General features: G+C 39.7%; 1 pseudogene; it reads right to left on the bottom strand.

Moving 5' to 3' along the window:
* Positions 1 to 646: 646 nt before the first annotated feature.
* Positions 647 to 3,341, bottom strand: LOC103195391 (annotated as a pseudogene).
* Between the last annotated feature and the right edge of the window lie 2,701 nt (positions 3,342 to 6,042).

Below are 6,042 nucleotides of genomic sequence, written 5' to 3'. Positions count from 1 at the left end.
TGTGAACTGCTGTATGAAAAGTGAATTTACTCTGTAAATCTTCACCCAAATCCTAATAAAAAAATAAATAAAAAAAAAACAACACAAATTAATTTTCTTATGGTTCTAGAGGTCAGAATTCCAAAATCAGTTTCAGTTAGCTAAAGTCAAGATGTCAGCAGGACTGGTTCCTTCTGGGGCCTCTGAGGGGAGAATCTATTTCTTTGTCTTTCTCAGATTTCAGAGACTACTTGTACTCATTGGCTTGTGGCCCATTTCTTCATCTCAAAAAACATCTCTTCAATATCTGCTTCTGTCATCACATGGTCTTCTCTTCCGTAGTCAAATCTCCCTTATAAGGATGCTTGTGATTACACTTAGGGTCCATCCAGATAATCCAGGATAATACTCCATCTCAAGATTTTTTTTTTTTTACAACACATTAATATCAATTTATTGAGTAGATAAGGGGCATAGGGACAAAAAGGATGGAGTGGTTCTGCACTGATATGAATGAGTTCATAAAAGGATAAACGCAGATCCATAGTCTTCAGCCCACATCAAATGTTTCACGTTTTGATAATGGTAGCACAGGCAGACCTCATTGCTGGGCTCACGGAATCATAGAGGTATAGTCATGAATGAAAATACTCCTCGGTGGAGGGCATCACTTCCTCTCTACCTCAGAATGGCTATTCTTAGACATGAACCTAAAGTTCTGTTTAGTCTCCCATCGATGTAGGACAGACTGACTGAGCATGATGTTGTGACTTTTATCTTGATCCTCTTCCTGCCACCTGTCTTCTCAGGGAAGCCTTTGCAACCGGTTTTTGGTCAGCTCAAGTTGGAGATCAACAAACCTCCACTTAAACCAACAGTGAGCTTCTTCCAGGTTAGCTGTTACCTGTTCTGATTCCACACTGGCTTCTTTCAGGTTATTCTCTGCTGCCTCTTTACATTTCTTCAGATGTCTGACTGTTGTTGTTGTTGTTGTTATGTGCTGTTGAGTCACACCCAACTCACAGCAACCCCTCCTTGGGTTTCCAAGGTGGTATCACTACTGAAGTAGATTACCCAACCTTCGTTGCGAGGAGTAGCTGGTGGGTTTGAACCGCCAGTTTTCTCGTTGGCAGTCAGGTGCCTTAGGCACTATGACAGTGTCCTCTAATTCCTGGCATTGATTCTCCAGCTCCTGCAGACCTCTTGCTGTTTATTCCATGCTAAGGCATCATATTGGCTCTTGGCCAACAGCTGCATCTCTTTCTGAAGGTTGGCCATCTCAAATACAAATTTCTGGATACTCAGTGACTGTTCATAGTTCTTTTTCTGATACTGAATCCTTAATTATCTCCATTTGCCTCAATTCTTGTTCTATTTGCTTCATCCTCTCTATATTCTGAGCATTGTTTGTCTTGGCTGATAATTGGTGCTTAATTTGGGCCTTTAGGTTCTTTATTTTCTCCTTGTTATTGTTCAGTGTTTTCTCCAGCTCTGTTATTTTTTGTCGCAGGTCTCGGTTCATGCGGGACACTTCCACCAATCAGAGGTTGGCCTCATCAAGAGCTTTCTTCGGCTCAGTGGGCTCATGGTGTATTGCTTTCTTTGCAGTTTCTCTCTCAGTCTGAAACTGATTTCTTAGATCTTCTATGTGTTCAGCATGTAATTCAGCTTCCATTTTGGACTCCTCAGCCATCCGTTCCTTGAAGATTTCCAGATTCTGTTGCTCAAGTTCTTTGCTTTCCAATTTCTCTTGAAAATGATCAGGCTTTGTTTGCAGATGATTATTTGTCTGGAGAGCTTGCTCTAGGCTCGTAGCCAGTGTCCTGTTGTCTTCTTTAGCTATATCTAGTGTTTTCCATCTCACTGCTGTGCTGGACATCCACAACCAGCATTCTACCCTGCCACTGGTCCACTTTTGCTTCCAGCTTCTGTACCCTCTGCAATTTAGAGCCCTTTCTTTCTCGAGGCCTGCAATCTCTGAATTCCTCTGCCCAAACTCTGTACTTTTGCCAGAGCGCCTTTCATCCTACTGTGAGAAGCCAGCACATTCTCCAACATGATTGTAAGTTTGCAGTTGTCTTCCTTAGCTTCAGTTAATTGTTGCTAAAAGTTTCCCACCTTCTTGTTCTCCCTTTCCTCCAGAGCTTCAAGGTCCCCTTTCAACTTCTGACTCTCTTTCGAGGCTGCATCATGGCACCTCACTGCTAGAGAGAGCTCCTCTTCATTTTTGTCAAGAAAGGATTTCACCTCTTTCAGGTGCGCTTCTGTCTGTTGCAAGTGGACCTTGTCAGCAATGAGTTCTGAGTTTGCCTGAGTATATTTGGACTCTCACATCTTATTCAACTAGCGTAGATGATCATTCTGTAACTTGGTGTCAGTAAGGCAATGTAATTGTTTTTCTAGCGTTTAACTTTTGCCTGAGCTGTGGACTTTCCACTGTCCAGAGGGTGCAGCCATTTTGATTGTTTTTCCATCTCAAGATTCTTAATCACATCTGCAAAGTCCCTTTTACCACATCTGAAAACATTTACAGGTTCCAGGGATTAGGACATAGATATCTCTGTGGGCTATTATTCAGCCTACCATATTGGGTAAAAACAATATAGGAATTCTTCCTATTTTTATTGTACGTTTTTCGGTAAGTTTGAAATTATTTTAGACTGGTAAAATCCCCAAGACAATAGCCCTTGGATACACTTCAGGTCTGGAACTGAACTCACCACAGTGGCTCAATATTCAGCCAAATAATAAGCCTATAAGATGAACAATAATACCTGGGAGGTATGCACTCCTTCAAACAATCAACCATACAAAATCAAAAGGGTGGCATTTGCCTTGGGATAAAGCACAGAAGGCTGGAAGGGATAGGAAAGAAAGACAAAGGGGAACGGTAAACAGAAGGAGGAAATGGGAAAAGTGCAGTTACACTGTGGAAATTGCAATCAATAATCACGAAACAAAATGTGTAGGAATTGTTGAATGAAAAACCAATTAGCTCTGTAAGTTTTCACCCAAATCACCATAAACAGTTTTCAAAAAATTATTTTAAAATAAAATATATTTTAAAAGATGTATTGATTTGGAAGGTAAATTGTATGGTGACCCTAGTAGAAGGCATAATTTCTCTTTAGCCAACACCTCTAATCGCCTTTCTTTTTTCCACAAAAAAATATTTTATTAAATAATACATGCAATAAGATCTTAATTCTAATATACACAAGCACATGTTTTATTTTAAAAGCAAATGCTAACACAACATGATCCCCACGACTATGTTTTTTAAAGGCTGAGAAAAATCTTTACGTTTTGCCGGCACTGAAATTTAAAAATATAATATTGTCAGAGAAGGCATGCCTGTCCATTCTCACAAAGAGTCTAATAATTAAAGAGCTAAGGAAGAGTCTCCAGGGCTCTTTTTTTTTTTTTTTTTCCTTAACATTCTTTCCTCTACAGTGAAGGAACAATCCAATGCAATTATAAAAGTCTCTTTGCGTCTGTTCTTGGGTCTTCTGCATATTGCTGCATATTTATGCATGCCTGTGATTTTAGCTTCTTCAGCACTGTTATTTCAATAGCTCAAGGCTCTTTGGTTGTCTCTGGACTTGTGTCTTCTCACATACACTCAAAAAATATGAAGTTTTTTTGGTTGTCTCCTTTAATCCAAATTGCTCATGAACTATATATACTTCCTAGAATCACCTATGTCGTTATTATCAATAATGCTACCAGTACACCAGTTGCCTTAGATTTAGCTTCATGGTGATCCCACATGTACAAGAATAGAATTATGCTGCATAGGGTTTTCAGTGGCTGATATTTCGGGCCTGGATCACCAGACTGTCCTTCTAAGGCACCTCTGGATGGACCTGAACTGCAAACTTCCAGTTAGCAGCTGAGCACATTAACCATTTGCAACACCCAGGAATGCCTCAATAATGATATTTAAAAGAAAAAAAAAAAAAAAAACCTTTATTAAAACTTTTCTGTGTGGTGGGAAGGAGGGTAAGACAAAGGAGACCTGGTGGCATGAGCCAAGGTTCCAAAGAACTAGTAAGCATGTCACCATCAGAAGACTGCAGACCACCACCTTACATAGGACAATCAGTTTGTGATGGTTAATGTTATATGACCCTCAGTGAAATGGATTGGCACAGTGAATGCAAAAATAGATTCAAACATAGAAGCAATTGTGAGCACAGTGCAAGACTGTGCAGTGTTTGGTTCTGTTACACGTAGGGTCACTACGAGTCAAAGCATGTTGTTTGTTGTTGTTATGTGCCATCGAGTCATCTCCAACTCATAGCAACCTTATGTAAAACAGAATGAAACACTGACCATTCAGAATCTGGAGCACTTAATAACAACAACAACGTTATGTGTCAACTTGGGTAAGCCGTGATTCTGAATGGTTTGGCAGACATTATGTAATTATCCTCCATTTTGTGATCTGATGTGAACAGCCACTTAGAAGGGGAGTTTCTTTAGGGTTGTGGCCTGCAAACTTCAATATTGGATATGTGTGGATGCTCTGGCAAAGGTTGCTCACACGATCTATCTTGCATTCATCTAATTCTCTGACCTCTGGTTCTTGGGATGTGAGAAGCCTCAGCCTGCTGAGTGATCTGGAAATTTTGAGTTCGTCGGGCCCTGCAATCATGTGAGTTGGGAGTAGCCTCCAGTTTGCTGCCTAACTCTTTGTTTTGGGGGCTTGCCAGCCTCCACAATTGCTTGAGCCATTTCCTTGAAATAAATCTTCCCATATATATTTTTATATAAGCTTAACTGATTTTGCTTCTCTGAAGAACAAAGCCTATGACATAGCTCTTGGATCAATCGGGAGAACAGCCAGTGTGATACTCCTTATTGAAGATAGTTCAGCAATGGCTGTCAGGGAAGGAAGAAGAATATGGAAAGCTAAGCAAGACTCAGAAAATGCAAGAAGGTTGAGCTTGAGGTAGAAGCTGGGCAGAGTTGGGCTTGAAGCCACATCTAAAACACCTTTCCAAGCATACGTAAACAGAAATTCAGATTTGAGGAACCAATGTCATTCAAAGTAGGATAAACTCAACAAAACATATGAAAATCTATTCAAATCAAATTTCTGAAGAAAATTATTTGAATGACAACAACAAGAACAAAAAAAGTTTGAAAAGCTGCCACATTTCCATTTGGACTAAAGCTTTAAAAGAATCACTGAAGTTCATAAGTATAGTATAACATATAAGTTTAGTATAATATAGACAGTTTGCGACTAATTTGGGTAGAATGTTTTCATAGGAGAAGGAATTCCTGAGGATTTTTGTCTCAACTGTTATCATTCACCAAGTACTATTTTGAACTTTGCTTCTTAGCATTGAGTAGAATGGTGAAATACTGCCCACAAGCCATTTTCCAGAATACACACAGAATCACATTGTCTCAGTGAAAAATCATTTATTTCCTTGAATTTCACTCCTTTGCTCTTCTCCTTTAGGCAATTTTCCCTTTCCAAAATTTTCCCCAAAACCAAGGGAGAGGGGAAGAACATGCATCAATGTATTTGAATATTTTAGTCTTCTCTTTCAACTATTTTATAAAAATACTGCTCATTTACCTGAAAAAAGGATACCTCAATGATGGCTATGCACATTCTAGATGTTTCCTTGCTGATATTTTAAGATGAAACTAGTAACTATGATGGCTGTTGTTGTTGTTAGGTGCCATAAAGTCAGTTCCAACTCTTAGTGACCTTACAGGCAACACGAATAAAACACTGCCTGGTCCTGTACTATCCTCACAATCATTGCTATATTTGAGCCCTTTGTTGCAGCCACTGTCTTACCCCATGTCATTGAGGTTTTTCTTCTTTTTCCGCTGACCCTCTACTTTACCAAACATAATGTTCTTCTCCAGTGACTGGCATCTCCTGAAAACATGTCCAAAGTACATGAGATGAAGTCTCATCTCAAGAAGCATTCTGGCTGTACTGTTGTTGTTGTTGTTGTTGTTATGTGCCGTCAAGTCGGACCCGACTCATAGTGACCCCTCCTTGGGTTTCCGAGGCAGTATCACTACGGAAGTAGA

The sequence above is a fragment of the Orycteropus afer genome, unplaced genomic scaffold, assembly GCF_000298275.1.
Source record: "Orycteropus afer afer isolate SDZICR_OR568_19922 unplaced genomic scaffold, OryAfe1.0 scaffold00055, whole genome shotgun sequence".
In the NCBI taxonomy this organism is placed as follows: Eukaryota; Metazoa; Chordata; class Mammalia; order Tubulidentata; family Orycteropodidae; genus Orycteropus; species Orycteropus afer.
This window is presented reverse-complemented; position numbering and strand designations above follow the sequence as displayed.